The 22,964-nt window shown below is 48.7% G+C and overlaps 1 protein-coding gene across 2 annotated transcripts in view; it reads right to left on the minus strand.

Moving 5' to 3' along the window:
- The window catches only part of ccdc92 (coiled-coil domain containing 92), a 51,992-nt gene that overhangs the window by 26,383 nt on the left and 2,645 nt on the right, over nt 1–22,964 (minus strand). Inside the window, exon 1 of one of the 2 annotated variants that reach the window (XM_070886422.1) lies at nt 13,576–13,668. The exons of the other annotated variant lie outside the window; for it this stretch is intronic. The gene's annotated coding sequence lies outside the window, so the exon portion shown is untranslated. Of the gene's footprint in view, nt 1–13,575; nt 13,669–22,964 lie in introns of those variants that run through there. 2 annotated transcript variants of the gene reach the window in all.

The raw sequence follows: 22,964 nt of genomic DNA on the forward strand, positions 1-22,964 counted from the left end.
ATCGTGTCCACGCCGGCCGACAAAGAGCCACACGGCCCTCGGTCAGCAGCCCTGAAGGTTACATATAAACCTATGAACAATGGCGGAAAGGTAAAGAGCACCCAGCCCAACCAGTCCGCCTCACACAACTGCGACACCCTTTACACTGAAACATTCTACACTCCACCCCAACCGGAGTCATGTGATCTCCTGGGAGAGGCAAAAACCAGATTAAAAACCCAGGCCAATTGGGGGAAAAAAATATGGGAAAATTCCTCACTGACCCATTCAGGCGGTCAAAACTCATCCAGGAGATCACCCTGGCCGTATTCGATACCCTGTAATACTTATCTGCGCAAGTCAACAAAAGGTCATCCAGTCTAATCCCAATTACCAGCTCTAGGTCCGTAACCCTGCAGGTTACTGCACTTTAATTGCCCATTCAACCATCTCTTAAAAGTGGTGAGGGTTTTCTCATCCACCACTCTTCCAGGCAGCAAGTTCCAGATCCCCACAACCCTCTGCGCAAAGAAGCCCCCCTCAAATCCCCTCTAAACCTTCCACCAACCACCTTAAAACTATACCCCCTCACAATAGACCCCTCCACCAAGGGAAATAGGCCCTTACTATCCATTGTGTTCAGGGCCCTCAAAATTTTGTACACCTCAATGAGGTTTTCACTCAGCCTCCTCTGTTCCAAGGAGAACAAACCCAGCCTATCCAATCTGTCCTCATAACTAAGATTCTCCATTCCAGGCAGCTTCCGCGTAAATCTCCTCTGCACCCTCTCTAGTGCAATCACGTCCTTCCTATAATACGGCAACCAGAACTGCACGCAGTACTCCAGCTGTGGCCTAAACAAAGTATTATACAATTTAAGCATAATCTCCCTGTTCTTATACTCTATGCCTCGGCCAATAAAGGCAAGCATTCCGTATGCCTTCTTAACCACCTTATCCACCTGGCCTGCTACTTTCAGGGATCTGTGGACAAGCACTCCAAGTTCCCTTTGTTCATCTACACTTCAGTGGCCTACCGCTTAATGTGTTTACCCTTTCCTTATTAGCCCTCCCAAAGTGCATCAACTCACACTTCTCTGAATTAAATTCCATTTGCCACTGCTCTGCCCACCTGCCCAGTAGATTGATATCCTCCTGCAGCCCATGACTTTCCTCTTCATTATCAACCACACAGCCAATGGTGTATGGTTCTGTTACTGCACTGATAATCCAGAGAACAAGTGTTCAAATCCCTCCAGGGCAAATTGAGAATTTGAATTCAGATTAAAATATCAGGAAATAAAAAGCTGGTCTCCATGAGAGCGACCATGAAGCTGTTGGACTATTGTAAAAACCCAACCGGTTCACTGCTGTCCTTTCGGGCAGAAAACCTGCCATCCTTACCCGATCTGGGCCAATACAGGATTCCAGTCCCACACCAACCTGGCTGACTCGCAACTGTCCTCTGAAGTGTTGTAGGAAGCGGTAATAAATGCCGGCCTTGCCAGCGACACCCACATCCTTAGAATAAATAAAAAATGTAAGCTAGAAAGAAACTAGATAATCCGCAACTGACTGACTGTCTCCAACACATTAGTTTCAATTGATTCCCTCAGGGAGGCTGTTATATGCTGGGCTTGGAATTTCCCAGCATCGATCACTCGTTTTACACTGACAGTATTCTTCACAGCTTCATTCTCTGCACAAATAATACAACAGCAGCAAAAACCAGCTCCCGCCACTCTCCTCACCCTCCCTCCACTCTCCTCACCCTCCCCTCCCTCCCTCCACTCTCCTCACCCTCCCCTCCCTCCCCCCCTCCCCGCTCCCGCCACACCCCACCCCCTCCACACACCCCTCCCTCCCTCCCCTCCCCTCCCTCCACACTCCTCACCCTCCCCTCCCTCCACACTCCACCCCCTCCCCTCACCCTCCCCTCCCTCCACACTCCACCCCCTCCCCTCACCCTCACCGCTCCGCCACACTCCACCCCCTCCACACTCCTCCTCCTCCCCTCACCCTCACCGCTCCGCCACACCCCACCCCCTCCCCTCCCTCCACACTCCCCTCCCTCCACACCCCTCCCTCCACACCCCACCCCTCCCCTCACCCACACCGCTCCCGCCACACCCCCTCCCCTCCCTCCACACTCCACCTCCTCCCCTCACCCTCACCGCTCCCGCCACACCCCACCCCCTCCTCACCCACACCGCTCCCGCCACACCCCACCCCCTCCCTCCACACTCCACCTCCTCCCCTCACCCTCCCTCCATACTCCACCTCCTCCCCTCACCCTCCCCTCCCTCCACACTGCACCCCCCTCCCCTCACCCTCACCGCTCCCGCCACACCCCACCCCCTCACTCCACCTCCTCCCCTCACCCTCCCCACTCCACCTCCTCCCCTCACCGCTCCCGCCACACCCCACCCGCCACACCCCACCCCCTCCCCTCACCCTCACCGCTCCCACCCCACCCCCTCCCCTCCTGCTACATTCCACCCCCTCCCCTCCCTCCCTCCACACTCCACCCCCTCGCCCGCCACACGCCCCTCACCGCTCCCGCCACACCCCACCCCCTCCCCCTCGCCACACTCCACTCCCTCCCTCCCACCACACTCCACCCCCTCCCCTCACACCACACTCCACCACCCTCCCCTCACCCCTCCCGCCACACTCCGCCCCCTCCCCTCCCCCTCCACCACACTCCACCCCCTCCCCTCCCTCCCTCCCACCACACTCCACCCCCTCCCCTCACCCTCCCCTCCCTCCACACTCCACCCCCTCCCCTCACACCACACTCTACCCCCTCCCCGCACCCTCCTCCCGCCCTCCCCCCCCGTCCATCTCATTGCACCCTCTCCCCTCACCCCCCCTCCCTCCCACCACACTCCTCCCTCCCTCTCCCCTCCATTCCCTCCCCCTCCATACTCATCCCCCTCCACTGCCACACTCCACCCCTTCCTCTCACCCCCTCCCTTCCACCACACTCATTTCCCTCCCCTCACCCGCCCCCCTCGCTCCGTCCCCTCTAAACCAGGCAACAAATGCAGACAGCAACTTGGCAACAACTGGGACAATGTCATTGCAAGCTTGGACAAATTCCCCGCACTTCAATATGAAACGCTTCTCATTAAACACGTTCCTTATGTGAACAGTTTACAAGAATACGATGGTCAGTGGCATTGGTTGGAACCTTATACTGAATGAAAATGATGTTGATTCCTGGCTCCCTCCTGTAGCACTCACTCCCTACTCAGGATCACAGCACGATACACATTCTAAATATTAATACTAACGTTAAACACAGTGAGGCCTGGCCATTCCCTTTCTGTTCCTACATTATTTGTGGAACAAGCTGCAATACTGCCTCGAACGGGGGCTTAAAACAGAAAAGGATTTGACTTGTTCGCAGACTCGAGCCCGGACGGGTTTGGGGAGGAAAAGGATAAGAACATAAGAAATAGGAGTCGTCGGCCATTTGGCCCCTCGAGCCTGCTCCATTTAATACGATCATGGCTGATCTGATCATGGACTCAGCTCCACTTCCCCGCCCGCTCCCCATAACCCTTTACTCCCTGAAAGAGCGCTGCCTGCAAAATACACGCAAGCCTCTTTCAGGAAATAAAGGGTTATAGGAAGCGGGCGGGGAAGTGGAGATGGTTTTTCGCCCTCCCTCTAGGTCTGAGGGCATGTCCTCTTATAGAATGTGATTATGTTAAACATATTGACATTTATCTTCCTCATGAGGTCACCCCTGAACATTCCCAGTTTCTGCAGCCTCTCCTCTTAACCCAGGACCCTAATCCCAGCGACTAGTCTGGGCCGACGCTCTGTGCAAACTCAATGTGCTCTTGAAAGTTTTGCTCAGTCCCTCGAACGGTACAAGACCCCATTCACTCTCTCCACTTTTGCTCCAGCCTGTGCTAATGGCTTCAGCAAGCTCTCCACCACCCCCCCCAAATCCCTCGCTTGTCATACCCTGTAGAATAGACCCATGTACCTTAAATTACCAGTTTATTACACTTTCCCATCTCATGACACCTATCGCTCATCAGCCCAGCTCCCCAGTCTATCCAGGTCCTTCTGTATTTGATCAGCCTGCTCCCTGTTGCCTGCAGTCCTTCCCATTTTGGCATCATCTGCACACTTGCAGAGAACTATTTCTGTCCCAACCTCCAAGTAATTTGAGCACGTTGTAAGAAGCTCCACACTGATTCCTGAGTGTCCTCGCTAGTTCCCCTCTAGAACCATAGAATGGTTACAACACGGGAGGCCATTGGGCCCATCGATCCCGTGCCGGCTCCCTGCCAGTCCCACTCCCTGCCCTTTCCCCGGGACCCTGCAATGTTTCCCCTTCAGGGACTTATTCAATTCCCTTTTGAAAGCCACGATTGAGTCTGCCTCCCCCACCCTCTCAGGCAGCGCATCCCAGATCCTAACCACTCGCTGCGTAAAAACATTTTTCCTCATGTCGCCTTTGGTCCTTCTGCCAATCGGCTTAAATCTGTGTCCTTTGGTTCCCAACCCTTCCACCAATGGGAACAGTATCTCTATCTACTCTGTCCAGACCCCTCATGATTTTGAACACCTCGATCAAATCTCCTCTCAACCTTCTCTGCTCCAAGGAGAACAACCCCAGTTTCTCCAGTCTATCCACGTCACTGAAGTCCCTCATCCCTGGAACCATTCTCGGAAATCTTTTCTGCTCCCTCTCTAAGGCCTTCACATCCTTCCTAAAGTGTGGTGCCCAGAATTGGACATAATAATCCAGTTGGGGCCGAACCAGTGTTTTATACAGGTTCGTCATAACTTCCCTGCTTTTGTACTCTGTGCTTCTATTTATGAAGCCCAGGATCCTGTAAGCTTATTTAATTGCGTTCTAAACTGCCCTGCCACCTTCAACGATTTGTGGCCATATACCCCAAGGTCTCTCTGTTCATGCACCCCCTTTAGGATTGTACCCTTTAGTGCCTCTCCTCATTTTCCCTAGCAAAATGTATCACATCGCACTTTTCTGCGTTAAATTCCACCTGCTGCTTGTCCACCCATTCCACCAGCCTGTCTTTGTCTTCCTGAAGTCTATCACTATCCTCCTCACTGTTCACTATACTTCCAAGTTTTGTGTCATCTGCAAATGTTGAAAGTGTGCCCCGTACACCCACATCAGGTGATTAATATATATCAGGAAAAGCAGTGGTCCCAGTACTGACCCCTGGGGAACACCACTGTATACCTTCCTCCAGTCCGAGAAACAACCGTTCACCAATCTCTCTGTTTCCTGTCACTGAGCCAATCCCGTATCCATGCTGCCTCTGTCCCTTTTATTCCTGGACTTCAACTTTGCTGCAAGCCTATTATGTGGCACTTTGTCGAACGCCTTTTGGAAATCCATGTACACCACGTCAACCACATTACCCTCATCAACCCTCTCTGTTACCTCATCAAAAAACTCCATCAAGTTGGTGCAAACATGATTTTCCTTTAACAAATCCATGCTGGCTTTCCTTACTTAATCCACACTTGGCACCAGCTCTGTATCCAAGGATAGTTGGCCCAGGATCTCCGCAATTTCCACTCTTTCTTCCCTCAGCATCTTGGAATGCATCCTATCCGGTCCTAGTGACTTATCTACTTTAAGTACAGCCAGTCTTTCTAGTACCTCTCTATCGATTTTTAGCCCATCCAGTATCTCAACTATCTCCTTTTACACAGTCCTCACTTGTTCCCTCCCTCCACACCAACCCAGCTCCCGCTACTTTGCCTGTACTTCAGCCAATTTCTGATCCATTTTCAGGAGTGCCTTCCAACCTTGTGGACCAGTCTGCCATGGTGGTTTTACTTTTCACAAAACTAAATATTTGCTTGCTCATCATAGAAACATAGAAAATAGGTGCAGGAGTAGGCCATTCGGCCCTTCGAGCCTGCACCGCCATTCAATGAGTTCATGGCTGAACATGCAACTTCAGTACTCCATTCCTGCTTTCTCGCCATACCCCTTGATCCCCCTAGTAGTAAGGACTTCATCTAACTCCTTCTTGAATATATTTAGTGAATTGGCCTCAACAACTTTCTGTGGTAGAGTTCCACAGATTCACCACTCTGTGAAGAAGTTTCTCCTCATCTCGGTCCTAAATGGCTTACCCCTTATCCTTAGACTGTGACCCCTGGTTCTGGACTTCCCCAACATTGGGAACATTCTTCCTGCATCTAACCTGTCTAAACCCATCAGAATTTTAAACGTTTCTATGAGGTCCCCTCTCATTCTTCTGAACTCCAGTGAATACAAGCCTAGTTGGTCCAGTCTTTCTTGATATGTCAGTCCCGCCATCCCGGGAATCAGTCTGGTGAACCTTCGCTGCACTCCCTCAATAGCAAGAATGTCCTTCCTCAAGTTAGGAGACCAAAACTGTACACAATACTCCAGGTGTGGCCTCACCAAGGCCCTATACAACTGTAGTAACACCTCCCTGCCCCTGTACTCGAAGGCCAACATGCCATTTGCTTTCTTAACTGCCTGCTGTACCTGCATGCCAACCTGGTCTCGTTGCACCTCCCCTTTTCCTAATCTGTCACCATTCAGATAATAGTCTGTCTCTGTTTTTACCACCAAAGTGGATAACCTCACATTTATCCACATTATACTTCATCTGCCATGCATTTGCCCACTCACCTAACCTATCCAAGTCACTCTGCAGCCTCATAGCATCCTCCTCGCAGCTCACACTGCCATCCGCAAATTTGGAGATACTACATTTAATCCCCTCGTCTAAATCATTTAGGTACAATGTAAACAGCTGGGGCCCCAGCACAGAACCTTGCGGTACCCCACTAGTCACTGCCTGCCATTCTGAAAAGTACCCATTTACTCCGACTCTTTGCTTCCTGTCTGCCAACCAGTTCTCAATCCATGTCAGCACACTACCCCCAATCCCATGTGCTTTAACTTTGCACATTAATCTCTTGTGTGGGACCTTGTCGAAAGCCTTCTGAAAGTCCAAATACACCACATCAACTGGTTCCCTCTTGTCCACTCTACTGGAAATATCCTCAAAAAATTCCAGAAGATTTGTCAAGCATGATTTCCCTTTCACAAATCCATGCTGACTTGGACCTATCATGTCACCTCTTTCCAAATGCGCTGCTATGACATCCTTAATAATTGATTCCATCATTTTACCCACTACCGATGTCAGGCTGACCGGTCTATAATTCCCTGTTTTCTCTCCCTCCTTTTTTTAAAAAGTGGGGTTACATTGGCTACCCTCCACTCCATAGGAACTGATCCAGAGTCTATGGAATGTTGGAAAATGACCGTGAATGCTTCCGCTATTTCCAAGGCAACCTCCTTAAGTACTCTGGGATGCAGACCATCAGGCTTTGGGGATTTATCGGCCTTCAATCCCATCAATTTCCCCAACTCAATTTCCCGACTAATAAGGATTTCCCTCAGTTCCTCCTTCTCACTAGACCCGCTGACCCATTTTATATCTGGAAGGTTGTTTGTGTCCTCCTTAGTGAATACTGAACCAAAGTACTTGTTCAATTGGTCTGCCATTTCTTTGTTCCCAGTTATGACTTCCCCGGATTCTGACTGCAGGGGACATACGTTTGTCTTTACTAAGCTTTTTCTCTTTACATATCTATAGAAGCTTTTGCAGTCCATTTTAATGTTCCCTGCAAGCTTCCTCTCGTACACTATTTTCCCTGCCCTAATCAAACCCTTTGTCCTCCTTTGCTGAGTTCTAAATTTCTCCCAGTCCCCAGGTTCGCTGCTATTTCTGGCCAATTTGTAAGCCACTGCCTTGGCTTTAATACTATCCCTGATTTCCCTTGAAAGCCACGGTTTACGTCAGACAGAGATGTACAATTGTTGTAGTTCATCCATGCGGTCTCTAAATGTCTGCCATTGCCCATCCACTGTCAACCCCTTAAGAATCATTCGCCAATCTATCCTAGCCAATTCACTCCTCATACCTTCAAAGCTACCCTTCTTTAAGTTTTGGACCATGGTCTCTGACTTAACTGTTTCATTCTCCATCCTAATGTAGAATTCCACCATATTATGGTCACTCTTCCCCAAGGGGCCTCGCACAACAAGATTGTTAATTAATCCTCTCTCATTACACAACACCCAGTCTAAGATGGCCTCCCCCCTTGTTGGTTCCTCGACATATTGGTCTAGAAAACCATCCCTTATGCACTCCAGGAAATCCTCCTCCACCGTATTGTTTCCAGTTTGGTTAGCCCAATCTCTATGCATATTAAAGTCACCCATGATAACTGCTGCACCTTTATTGCATGCACCTCTAATTTCCTGCCTGATACCCTCCCAAACATCACTACTACTGTTTGGTGGTCTGTACACAACTCCCACTAACGTTTTCTGTCCTTTGGTGTTCCGTAGCTCCACCCATACCGATTCCACATCATCCAAGCTAATGTCTTTCCTTACAATTGCATTAATTTCCTCTTTAACCATCATCATAGGTGGTCTCTCGAACAAGGATGACTTGCTTCCACATGAATTCACAATTGTTTCAATGAAGGACCAGTCCTGAACTCCAGTTGAGGGGGTGGAAGATGCCTGTGTGTGGATTTTTTTTTTTTAACGTGTGGTGACCGTTGCACACCAGCCACCACACGGGCTTGACAGAGCTAGGCCTTTATCCAGTGGCAAGAATTAACCAGGACGACTGGAGACCAGCTCTGCTGCACGGACCCAGTGCGCACACATATCGCAGTGTGGCCTGGCCCGTGCTGCCCCTGGGCCCTCGGCTCTTCTGGGCCCCGTACCCTCATTCGCCGCACCTCCACCCACGATGTTCCAGAGCCCGGCGTTCCAGCTCTATTTATAGCCCCGACCTGCGGTGGTGAACTCACACACAGGTCAGGCTAGCCATTTACTGGTTGCTGTTTGCTGATTAATCAGTAGTAACTTTTCTACCTACCTGTTGTTTGTGCATTCCCAGCATCCCTGCCAATTTATCAATATACAACACCAGAGGAACAAATGGCAGCCACTATGAAAAGAAGAACTTGCATTTTTTGCAGTGTCCTCAGGAAATAAATTACTTTTGTAGAAACAAGTTATAAAGGCAAACATGGCAACTAATTTGCACTCATCAGCATCATACAAACAGCGATGAGATAAATGACCAGTTTTGGGTGATGTTGGTTGAAGGAAAAGGTTGGTCAAGACACCAGAAGAATTCCCCTGCTCTTCTTTAACAGCGCCATAGGATCTTTTACATCACCCGAACAGACAGACAGGTCTTCAATGTAACAGCTCACATTCAAAATACAATGTACCACTCCCTCAGTACGGCATTGTTAGTCTAGATTATGTGTCCAGATCCTGGAGTGGCATTTGAACCTACGACACGTGCTTGCTACAGTATGAGCGCCATTCAGGCCGTGGATCTACACAGCTATGCTCAAACTGATTTACTGCAGTCCTGCCCTGCCCTGGTTCCCATGTGTGGAACACCATTCCTCTTCCAAGGATATTGCACCAATGCTTGCACCGCTGGACAAGTTCAATCAACTCTCCTGCTTTCTTCTCCACCTCACCACATGGACAATCATGACCATGAACCCTTAGTGTGTCATCATCATCAACATCATGGGCAGTTCCTCGGAATCGAGGAAGACTTGCTTCCACTCTTAACATGAGTCCCTAAGTGGCTGTACAGTCCAATACGGGAGCCACAGTCCCTGTCACAGGTGGGGCAGATAGTCGTTGAGGGAAGGGGTGGGTGGGACTGGTTTTCCGCACGCTCCTTCCACTGCCTGCGCTTGTTTCTGCATGCTCTCGATGACGAGACTCAAGGTGCTCAGTGCCCTCCCGGATGCACTTCCTCCACTTAGGGCGGTCTTTGGCCAGGGACTCCCAGGTGTCAGTGGGGATGTTGCACTTTATCAGAGAGGCTTTGAGGGTGTCCTTGTAACGTTTCCGCTGCCCTCCTTTGGTTCGTTTGCCGTGAAGGAGCTCCAAGTAGAGCACTTGCTTTGAGAGTGTCTGGCATGCGAACAATGTAGTGTGTATTGCTTAGCTGATGGTCTTTTGACCCAGTAAGGTATCTACTGTGGCGATCTGGTCAGAGTTTAGTGTGCTGGTTTAACAAAGCCTGAGCAACCAGCTATGCTAGCTCTCATTATAGTGATACGCCTAATGATGTTCAACAACTTAGAAACATAGAAAATAGGTGCCGGAGCAGGCCATTAGGCCCTTCGAGCCTGCACCACCATTCAATAAGATCATGGCTGATCATTCACCTCAGTACCCCTTTCCTGCTTTCTCTCCATACCCCTTGATCCCTTTAGCCGTAAGGGCCATATCTAACTCCCTCTTGACTATATCCAACGAACTGGCATCAACAACTCTCTGCGGTAGAGAATTCCACAGATTAACAACTCAGTGAAGAATTTTCTCCTCATCTCGGTCCTAAATGGCTTACCCCTTATCCTTAGACTGCGTCCCCTGGTTCTGGACTTCCCCAACATCGGGAACATTCTACCCGCATCTAACCTGTCCAGTCCCGTCAGAATTTTATATGTTTCTACGAGATCCCCTCTCATCCTTCTAAACTCCAGTGAATACAGGCCCAGTCGATCCAGTCTCTCCTCATATGTCAGTCCGGCCATCCCAGGAATCAGTCTGGTGAACCTTCGCTGCACTTGCATTGATATAGCGCCATTAATGTAGTAAAACATCCCGAGGCGTTTCACAGGAGCATCAAACAGAATTTGGCACCGAGCCACGTGTTCGGACAGGTGACTCAAAGCTTGGCGAGACGTAGGTTTTAAGGAGCGACTTAAAGAGGAGAGGTTTATGGAGGGAATTCCAGAGCTTGGGGCCTTGGCAACTAACACACAGCTGGCAACGGTGGGGTGAAGGAGCCCAGAATTGGAGGAGGTTTGTAGAGCTGGAGAAGGTCACAGATAGGGAGGGGAAAGGCCATGGAGGAATTTGAACATGAGGGTGAGAATTTTAAAATCGAGGCGTGATTGCAGTTTGCATTTCTAAGAATATTCCAAAAGAATAAAGTACTGCGTTAAGTGTTGGCATTCTTCCAGTCAGTAACTTTAGCAAGGTGTATGCGAGTACAGATCAGGCTTGCCTATTGTGTCTTCATAGGAACACTTATAGAACACACACTGCCAAAAAACACCCAACATCACACTCCCCTTATACCCTACTTACCCAAAATATTCACACTGGAAATCCGGAACGGTTGGAGGACTCCGAAATGCCCTGAGCTACATTTAGGCTCCCTCCCACATTGTCACGGTTGGGTGGATAGTATAAATCATCAGCGTTTCCAATGACAGCTAAAGCCAAGTACGTCGTACACACAGATGAATGCTCCCTATTGCTATAGCAATACTCACCAGGGGGCCGTTGGCCAATTGTATTTCTGCGGAGCTGAGGTGCAGCAACACGGCAGGAGCCTGCAGTGCCAGCTGTGGCATCACACCACACATCCATTCTCACACCCTCAACGCAGCTCAGTGACTGCCGAGCAAATCACAGCCGGGGGGGGGGGGGAAGAGGAGACGGGGAGGGGGAGCAGGGAGTAAGACAGGGGGCTGGGGGGGAGGAGACGGGGAGGGACCGGGGGGGGGGGGGAAGAGAGATAGGGGCTGCCCGGTCAGCAATCGGACTCTCGGTACGGCCCACCTGTTGTGACGGCCCCTGGCCTTGCTGCTCTCTGACCTCCACATGCTCAGCTTTGGCCCCGAGCCCAGCTCTGCCTCTGACCACAGATTCAAACCCGTCAACACCCATGGATCCAGTTTGTTTGATTGGTAAATAACCATCCCGGAGTGAGTGGTCGGAAATCTAACCAGGAATGAGGTGAGGTCATTAACACTGTTGGATCTGTGCATAGAAATAGTGAAATAAAAACCGTTGCAACCGATTTAAAAGAGAAACACCTATTTTTCTAATACAAAAGGGCAGAATGAGAAAACATAGCATTATAGAAATTTAAGCACAGAAGGAGGCCATTTTGGCCCATCGTGTTTGCGCCGGCTGACAAAAGCCACTAATCCCACTTTCCAGCTCTGGGTCCGTAGCCCTGTAGGTTATGACACTTCAGGTGCACATCAAAGTATTTTTAAATGTGGTGAGGGTTTCTGCCTCTACCCTTTCAGGCAGTGAGTTCCAGACCCCCACCACCCTCTGGGTGAAGACATTTCTCCTCAACTCTCCTCGAAACATCCCCCCAATTACTTTAAATCTATGCCCCCTGGTTGTTGACCCCTCTGCCAAGAGAAACAGGTCCTTCCTATCCACTTTATCCAGGCCCCTCATAATTTTATACACCTCAATAAAAGGTCTCCCCTCAGCCTCCTCTGTTCCAAAGAAAACAGACCCAGCATCTCCAATCTTTCCTCATAGCCAAAATTCTCCAGTCCAGGCAACACCCTTGTAAATCTCCTCTGCACCCTCTCCAGTGCAATCACATCTTTCCTGTAATGTGGTGACCAGAACTGTACGCAGTACTCCAGCTGCGGCCTAACCAGTGTTTTATACAGTTCAAGCATAACCTCCTTGCTCTTGTATTCCATGCCTCGACTAATAAAGACAAGTATTCCATATGCCTTCTGAACCACCTTATCCACCTGGCCTGCTACCTTCAGGGATCTGTGGACCTGCACTCCAAGGTTCCTCTGTTCCTCTACACTTCCCAGTATCCTAGCATTTAATATGTATTCCCTTGCCTTGTTAGACCTCCCCAAATGCATTTCCTCATACTTATCTGAATTGAATTCCATTTGCCACTGTTCTGCCCACCTGACCAGTACATTCCTTCAGTCCACAGCTTTCTACTTTATCATCACGGAGAGGAGAGAGACAAAAGTGGAGGCAGAGACAGAGACAGATGTAAAAACTATTCAAGGTGGGAGATGAGCAGCAGCAGTTACAGGAATATGTAAAAAATCTCCTGACCTTGAGGAATACAACAGGGCCAACTATTTAAAAATAAATAAAAAGAGAAGATGCTGGAAATCTCAGTGGGTCAGGCAGCATCTGTAGAGAGACAGAGTTAACGTTTCAGGTCTGTGACACTTCGTCAGGACTGCTGAGATTTCCAGCATTTTCTGTTTTTATTTCCGATTCCAGCATCCGCAGTATTTTGCTTTTGTATTTAAGAATAAAACATTTCAAGAAGGGATTACAAGCCCAGTTTGTCCTCAAGGTTTCAATGGCACTTTAAAAGCCCTCTAGTTTCACTCCAATTATTCAGGAAGACGTTTAAAATCACTCATTGGATGAGTGCCTTGTAATCAGCCCCGGGTATCAATTGCTTTCTATTTGAAACCATCTTTGGATGCACAGAATGCAGGTTCTGCCGCTGGACGTGGAACAAAGGGGAGGCTTTGAGTGCTGCACTTGCTGGGATGGGATTTATCACTAATGTATGTCAGTTCGCTAACGCCAGGGACCTGGGACAGTCTGTCTGACCCGCACCATGTACAATGGCCAAGGAATCAAAGGATTGAGGAGTACAGACAAGTGGAGCCACTGCAGCAAGGACACGGGCATGGTGCAGAGCTACGCTTACACCGAAAGCAAGGGACATGCACTTACACAGCTGGACGTGGTGGAAGGAGAGAAAATGAGGAAAGTCATGAGCTCTAGGTCAAAGTCTTGGTGCTGCTCGGGGCCCGGAACACACATTCTAATGAGCATCGCGTGCTGCCAAAGAGCTATTAATTATATCCAGCAAATCTCATTGGCCAGTAGTAATCACAAGGGTCATAGCTTTTCACTAACGGCATTTTCATTTATATATTAAAAATTAGTCCAGGGATTGTAACTGAAAAATCTCATCTGTCATTGGTCCCTGGCAATCATGTGACCATGGTATGGATTGACATCACAGCAGGGTGACCTCACGGCACGGCGCCAACTGACACTGATAGAATCATCGAATAGTACAGCACAGGAGGCCATTCGGCCCATCGAGTCTGTGCCGGCTCTGTCGAAGAGCAACCCGACAGTCCCACTCCCCCCGCTCCTTCCCCATATCCCGGCTAATTTTCTCCTTCAAGTATTTATCCTATTCCCTTTTGAAGGTTGTTATCGAATCTGTATCCACCACCCTATCGGGCAGCACATTCTAAATCCTAACCACTCGTGTGGAAAAACAATTCTCCTCGTTAGGCAACACAAGAAAACTCCAGCAAAAAGTGCATTGCCCAACTAATTACATATGGTACAAGGAATATACATATACAGATTTGTCTTGCTTCTGTGTTATGCTTCTTGCCTTGTCTGATTGGCGATATGGAAGGAACACAGAGTGTGCGTATTGGTGGGGGGGGGGGGGGGGGGGAGAGCGGGGAACGTGCAGACCCTGTAGCTTCATGCTGCGGCACTAATAATCCATGTTTCCACAGTACACGCTGGGTGCCATCACCGTAAATGAACCTGCGGGAAGCGGGGCGGAGTAGTGAGAAGTGTATTTCTGTAGTAAATGGCGGTGGTGCGAGGGGGAGGCAGAGGGAGCAGGGTCCGAGGAGCCACAGAAGGGCCGGGGGGAGGGAGCAGAGTCCAAATGGGACAGCAGGCAACAGGGCGGGATGAAGTAAGGCATTTTACAGCAACGCAGACGGGTCACGGAGAAGCCAGCGTGGGGTGGGAAAGGAAACACGTTAGCACAAAGGAGAGGTGTCCAGGAGTCGCCACAGGAACAACACACAACTGGCAGCCGGATGGGAGAGGAGGCTGTGAAGCCACAGGAGGAGGCAGGCATTTTGCAGGGATGGAGCTGGGATCGACTTACTTAATGAATGAAGTAGGTGTATTGTGGGGAGTGTAGTAATAGAACAGAGGGCCTGGGAGACACGTGGATATGACACCTAGTGGCTGCAAGTCTGCAATTACAGCGTGACATACAAACGATGACATAGGGTTATCCCCATTGGAACATAGAAACATAGAAAATTGGTGCAGGAGTTGGCCATTCAGCCCTTTGCGTCTGCACCACCATTCAAAATGATCATGGCTGATCATTTTTGCAACTTCAGTTCCTGCTTTCTCTCCATACCCCTTGATCCCTTTAGCCGTAAGGGCCACATCTAACTCCCTTTTGAATATATCTAAAACTGGCATCAATAACTCTCTGCAGTAGAGAATTCCACAGGTTCACAACTCTGAGTGAAGAAGTTTCTCCTCATCTCAGTCCTAAATGGCTTACTCCTTACCCTTAGACTGTGCCCCCTGGTTCTGGACTTCCCCAACATCGGGAACATGCTTCCCACATCTAACCTGTCCCGTCCATCAGAATTTTATATGTTTCTATGAGATCCCCTCTCATCCTTCTAAACTCCAGTGAATACAGGCCCAGTCGATCCAGTCTCTCCTCATATGTCAGTCCTGCCATCCCGGGAATCAGTCTGGTGAACCTTCGCTGCACTCCCTCAATAGCAAGAATGTCCTTCCTCAGATTGAGACCAAAACTGCACACAATATTCAAGGTCTGGCCTCACCAAGGCCCTGTACAACTGCAGCAAGACCTCCCTGCTCCTATACACAAATCCTCCAGCTATGAAGGCCAACATGCCGACAAAAGCATTACACAAAGGATAATGTGTACAGGGACCCCAAGAAAGCATGCAAAAGGCAGGAGGCAACAGAACAGAGTAGCACTGGGGTAAGTGTAAACCACAAAGTGATAGGAAGGGACAATATGTATGAATATAAAGGGGCTGCAGGAGGGGTCAAAATTAAAAATCATGGTTTAAAAACTAGTATTAAAACAATCTACCTAAACGCACGCAGCATTCGAAATAAAGTAAATGAGTTGACGGCACAAATCATTACAAATGGGTATGATTTGGTGGCCATTACAGAAACGTGGTTGCAGGGTGGCCAAGACTGGGAATTAAACATAAGGGGTATCTGACAATTCGGAAGGATAGACAAGAAGGGAAGGGAGGTGGGGTAGCTCTGTTAATAAAGGATATCAAGGCAGTTGAGAGATGATATTGGCTCAAATGAACAAAATGTTGAATCATTGTGGGTGGAGATTAGAGATCGTAAGGGGAAAAAGTCACTGGTGGGCGTAGTTTATAGGCCCCCAAATAATAACTTCATGGTGGGGCGGACAATAATCAAGGTAATAATGGAGGCATGTGAAAAAAGAACGGCAGTAAACATGGGGGATTTTAACCTACATATCGATTGGTCAAATCAAATCGCACGGGGTAGCTAGGAGGAAGAATTCATAAATGCATACGGGATTGTTTCTTAGAACAGTATGTTACAGAACCTACAAGAGAGCAAGCTATCTTAGATCTGGTCCTGTGTAATGAGACAGGAATAATAAATGATCTCCTAATAAAAGATCCTCTCGAAATGAGTGATCACAGTATGGTTGAATTTGTAATACAGATTGAGGGTGAGGAAGTAGTGTCTCAAACGAGCGTACTATGCTTAAACAAAGGGAACTACAGTGGGATGAGGGCAGAGTTGGCTAAAGTAGACTGGGAACACAGACTAAACAGTGGCACAATTGAGGAACAGTGGAGGACTTTTAAGGAGCTCTTTCATAGTGCTCAACAAAAATATATTCCAGTGAAAAAGAAGGGCGGTAAGAGAAGGGGATAACCAGCCGTGGATAACCAAGGAAATAAAGGAGAGTATCAAATTAAAAACCAATGCATATAAAGTGGCCAAGGTTAGTGGGAAACTAGAAGATTGGGAAAATTTTAAACGACAGCAAAGAATGACTAAGAAAGCAATAAAGAAAGGAAAGATAGATTCCGAAAGTAAACTTGCGCAAAACAAAAACAGATAGCAAAAGCTTTTACCGATATATAAAATGGAAGAGAGTGACTAAAGTAAATGTTGGTCCCTTAGAAAATGAGAAGGGGGGTTTAATAATGGGAAATGTGGAAATGGCTGAGACCTTAAACAATTATTTTGCTTCGGTCTTCACAGTAGAAGACACAAAAACCATGCCAAAAATTGCTGGTCACGGGAATGTGGGAAGGAGGACCTTGAGACAATCACTATCACTAGGGAGGTAGTGCTGGACAGGCTAATGGGACTCAAGGCAGACAAGTCCCCTGGTCCTGATGAAATGCATCCCAGGGTATTAAAAGAGATGGCGGAAGTTATAGCAGATGCATTAGTTATAATCTACCAAAATTCTCTGGACTCTGGGGAGGTACCAGCGGATTGGAAAGCAGCTAATGTAACGCCTGTGTTTAAAAAAGGGGGCAGACAAAAGGCAGGTAACTATAGGCCGATTAGTTTAACATCTGTAGTGGGGAAAATGCTTGAAGCTATCATTAAGGAAGAAATAGCGGGACATCTAGATAGGAATAGTGCAATCAAGCAGACGCAACATGGATTCATGAAGGGGAAATCATGTTTAACTAATTCACTGGAATTCTTTGAGGATAGAACGAGCATGGTGGATAGAGGTGTACCGATGGATGTGGTGTATTTAGATTTCCAAAAGGCATTTGATAAGGTGCCACACTGCAGAAGATAAAGGTACACGGAGTCAGAGAAAATGTATTAGCATGGATCGAGAATTGGCTGGCTAACAGAAAGCAGAGAGTCGGGATAAATGGGTCCTTTTCGGGTTGGAAATTAGTGGTTAGTGGTGTGCCACAGGGATCGGTGCTGGGACCACAACTGTTTACAAAATACATAGATGACCTGGAAGAGGGGACAGAGTGTAGTGTAACAAAATTTGCAGATGACACAAAGATTAGTGGGAAAGCGGGTTGTGTAGAGGACAGAGAGAGGCTGCAAAGGGATTTAGATAGGTTAAGCAAATGGGCTAAGGTTTGGCAGATGGAATACAAAGTCGGAAAATGTGAGGTCATCCACCTTGGGGAAAAAAAACAGTAAAAGGGAATATTATTTGAATGGGGAGAAATTACAACATGCTGCAGTGCAGAGGGACCTGGGGGTCCTTGTGCATGAAACTCTTTTTGAGTTTATCTGTAAAACAAAAAACATTAAACCGTGCCACCCGCCCTGGATGACACAGCAGACATTTACAAGGCCCTTTTTTTTTCCTTTTTTGTGTTTTTTTTTGTGTTTTTCTTTTTTTTTGGTTTTTTTTTGGGCGCTAAAATCACATTTTTCCAAGTGCCCCCTATAAAAGGGGAGGGGGACACTAAAAGCACCGGCAATTAAAACAAATTAAACTTTAAAACATAAAATCAAATTAAAATTTGGTTGCCGGGCGTGATGATGCACTCCAGTCCCTCCGGTGCCCACCTCTCGCGGAAGGCCGCGAGCGTACCGGTGGACACCGCGTGCTCCATCTCCAAGGACACCCTGGACCGGATGTAAGCTTGTGCATGAATCCCCAAAAAAGTTAGTTTGCAGGTGCAGCAGGTAATCAGGAAGGCGAATGGAATGTTGGCCTTCATTGCGAGAGGGATGGAGTACAAAAGCAGGGAGGTCCTGCTGCAACTGTACAGGGTATTGGTGAGGCCGCACCTGGAGTACTGCGTGCAGTTTTGGTCACCTTACTTAAGGAAGGATATACTAGCTTTGGAGGGGGTACAGAGACGATTCACTAGGCTGATTCCAGAGATGAGGGGGTTACCTTATGATGATCGATTGAGTAGACTGGGCCTTTACTCGTTGGGAGTTCAGAAGGATGAGGGGTGATCTTATAGAAACATTTAAAATAATGAAAGGGATAGACAAGATAGAGGCAGAGAGGTTGTTTCCACTGGTCGGGGAGACTAGAACTAGGGGGCACAGCCTCAAAATACGGGGGAGACAATTTAAAACCGAGTTGAGAAGGAATTTCTTCTCCCAGAGGGTTGTGAATCTGTGGAATTCTCTGCCCAGGGAAGCAGTTGAGGCTAGCTCATTGAATGTATTCAAATCACGGATAGATAGATTTTTAACCAATAAGGGAATTAAGGGTTACGGGGAGCGGGCGGGTAAGTGGAGCTGAGTCCACGGCCAGATCAGCCATGATCTTGTTGAATGGCGGAGCAGGCTCGAGGGGCTAAATGGCCTACTCCTGTTCCTAATTCTTATGTTCTTATGTACAGAAGCACAATTCAATACATTATCGACAAAAGCAGAATACTGCGGATACTGGAAATCTGTACTAAAGACAGAAAATGCTGGAAATACTCAGTGGGTCAGGCAGCATCTGTGGAGAGAGACAGAGGTAACGTTTCAGGTCAATGACACTTGTTTCGCTCTCTCCACAGATGCTGCCTGACCTGCTGTGTGTTTCCAGCATTTTCTGCGTTTATTTGAGATTTCCAGCATGCGCAGTATTTTGTTTTTATACTAAGATTTGACAGATTGTGTTATCATTGTTGGCTAATGAGATTGCTGAAAAGCAATGCTATGATTGAGAAGGGCACCATTCCTATTGGCCGATGTGACCCGTTTCTGCGCTGGGTTTAAAGCTATAATGCAAGGATTTTTTTAAAATGTAAAGTATATTAAATACTTCTTGTGGAATAAAAACATCCTAAATATTCCCAATGGCCAACAATTTATTAGTGGTGCAGCACAGCGACTGAGCGAGTGACCAGGAGTGTTGCTCATTTACCGAACAGATCAGCACAATGTGAGTAACAGCAAGTTGTCAGTTAGCAAGGCAAACAATGTCTTTGGCAATTCTCCTGCTCACACACTGCACCCAAAGCACTTTCCACAAGACAAGCCAGACACAGTCTATCGTGCTTTTCGGGAGCTGTACATTAAACATTAAGCATCAGCCTGACCTCAGAGACAGACCCAAGCTATGTGCAGCTTTGCAGCAACAGAACTCCACGGCAAATATCAATATCATCAATAATAGATGGAGCTGCAGCTAAAGGTCACATTGATGCAACGTCCATTTTCCTGCAAGATCTTCCACCTCTCTTACCCTAACCCCCCCCCCCCCCCCCCACCACACACCCCCAACACAGCCCACGCACTGCCCTTTCCGGGTACAGCCCCCCCCCCCCCCCCCCCCCACAGTACCCTCTCCGTGTACACACCCCCACACACTGCCCTCGCCATGTATAGCCCCCCCCCCACCCCCACCCCACAGTACCCTCTCCGTGTACACACCCCCACACACTGCCCTCGCCATGTATAGCCCCCACCCCCACCCCACAGTACCCTCTCCGTGTACACACCTCACACACTGCTCTCGCCATGTATAGCCCCCCCCCACCCCCACCCCACAGTACCCTCTCCGTGTACACACCTCACACACTGCCCTCGCCATGTATAGCCCCCCCCCTCACAGTACCCTCTCAGTGTACACACCTCACACACTGCCCTCACCATGTATAGCCCCCCCCCTCACAGTACCCTCTCAGTGTACACACCTCACACACTGCCCTCACCATGTATAGCCCCCCCCCCCCCACAGTACCCTCTCCGTGTACACACCTCACACACTGCCCTCTCCGGGTACAGCCCCCCACCCACCCACAGTACCCTCTCCGTGTACACACCTCACACACTGCCCTCCGGGTACAGCCCCCCCCCACCCCCCGCAGTACCCTCTCTGTGTACACACCTCACACACTGCCCTCTCCGGGTACAGCCCCCCACCCACCCACAGTACCCTCTCTGTGTACACACCTCACACACTGCCCTCTCCGGGTACAGCCCTACATTACCATGCGATCAAGTATTTCTGCAAAATGCACGGAGGTTATTCAGTACCACTGAAATTACACCTCTCTGAATTATGTGTAAGCACACAGACAGTACCAGCACATCCGAATATCTGACTGCACCATGGTGAATTATTATTACATTCACATTCTGAACAGTTATCTGAATTATTCAATTATCCAATCAGGATTGCTGTCTGTCGCAACAGCAAATACATTTGGATTTACAATAACGGCACTCAGCAGCACTGCATTACAACACAGGAACAGAACATGCAGCATGTGAAGCCTGCTCCCAGCCAAGGGCAACACCAGCTGCCAAACATACTCACAGGGCCCTGGGGACAGAGCGGGGCAGTGGGACTAAGTGGACAGCTCGACCATGATGGGCTGAATGGCCTCTTTCTGTGCTGCAGCATTGTGTGATTCTGCATACACAATGACACGTGCTCACACACAGGCATTCTGTCTCACTGTGGGAGATTTAAATGAGGGGACCAAAGGTTTGTCAACGCGATCGGTTTTTAGGAAGGTTTTGCAAGATAAGAATAAAGGTGCCAGGATAGAGTGGCTTTGGAAGAGAGTTCGAGTGTGCAGGAAAAAAAAGGAAGGAAGGAAGGACTTGGATTTATATAGCGCCTTTTACAACCACCGGACGTCTCAAAGCACCTTACAGCCAATGAAGTACTTTTGGAGTGTAGTCACTGTTGTAATGTGGGAAACGCGGCAGACAATTTACACACAGCAAGCTCCCACACAGAGCAATGTGATACTAACCAGATCATCTGTTTTTTTGTTATTGAGGGATAAATATGGGCAAGGACACAGAAGAGAACTCCCCTGCTTTTCTTTGAAATAGTACCATGGGATCTTTTACATCCACCTGAGAGAGCAATGGGGCCTTGGTTTAACATTTCATCCAAAAGACGGCACCTTCGACAGTGTGGCGCTCCCTCAGTACCGCCCCTCCGACACTCCCTCAGTACCGCCCCTCCGACAGTGCGGCGCTCCCTCAGTACCGCCCCTCCGACAGTGCGGCGCTCCCTCAGCACCGCCCCTCCGACAGTGCGGCGCTCCCTCAGTACCGCCCCTCCGACAGTGCAGCGCTCCCTCAGTACCGCCCCTCCGACAGTGCGGCGCTCCCTCAGTACCGCCCCTCCGACAGTGCGGCGCTCCCTCAGTACCGCCCCTCCGACAGTGTGGCACTCCCTCAGCACTGCATTGGAATGTCTGCCTGGAGTTTTTGTGCTCAAATCACTTGAACCCACAACCTTCTGACTCAGAGGCAAGAGTAGAGTGAAGGGCATGAAAAGGCATGGGTGGCTGGAAACGATTACTCAATGAGGATGGTGGAGAGAGTGAAGAGCACAGGGACCTTGTACGCTGAAACACTGTGGACATGGAGCATTGCAGCAGTCGGGGGCGCGAGGACTCGAATTGCAAAGGGAATTGTCCGAGGGACCCTGTTCAGACTCGTACATGGCAGGTATCAGAAAGCTCTTCTCCATAGAGGCGAATATTTGCAACATTCACAGATGAAGCAGTGGAGACAAAAGCTCTGCAATCATTTAAAAACCTGCTGGAACAAGGGATGGAGGCAGGTAACTACAAGATGAATGTTCCTCATCTGTAATTATCGGTCTTGAGTAGCATTGTGGAGTAGCTGGAGTTTATGACACTTGGAGACAGGGAAACAAGCAAGGACAGCCGAGTAATGCGGTCACAACAGATCGAGCAGTTCTGCTGACACTCGCTCTGCCAGTTCATGATGTCATTACAACTAAATGATCCCCCGCCCCTCACCACCAGTGATCTATCGGCACAAACTGGGGCACTCGCCTCTTGGCTCATCGCTGGATATCTGCAATTAGGTTAATTAGGTAACCTGATTCTGATTGAAAATAAATCAAAATAGATGTAATCTTCTCAAATGGCACAGAGTAAGTGGCTTTGTACCAAAATGAACGCTACTGTAAAATAGTGAGGGCTGGGAGTGAGCAGATTGTTACTCTCGGAAATGGTGAGGGATTGGGTGTGAGCGGATGTTGCATTCATTCTCATGCATTTCCTAGCAGCTAACTGAGTTTGCATGGAAAGCTGGGAACGTCAGCTCGGGTACAGCCCAGAAAGGGTCACAGTGATCTCTGGAACACGTGTTCACCTATATTACTGAAAGACTTAGCCAAGACTGAGGTTAATGTAGGGCCACTGCATAATCGCACCACATCATTCAAGAGAATTTTGTAGCTGTAAAGCAGTATTATGAAAGGCTACGAGACCACAGGTTAGAAATGAGATACTAAGCACATATGCAAGATGGGCAGGTGATGGTTGAATCGGGAGGCAGATTACAGCCCG

The sequence above is a fragment of the Pristiophorus japonicus genome, chromosome 8 (assembly GCF_044704955.1).
Source record: "Pristiophorus japonicus isolate sPriJap1 chromosome 8, sPriJap1.hap1, whole genome shotgun sequence".
Taxonomy (NCBI): domain Eukaryota; kingdom Metazoa; phylum Chordata; class Chondrichthyes; family Pristiophoridae; genus Pristiophorus; species Pristiophorus japonicus.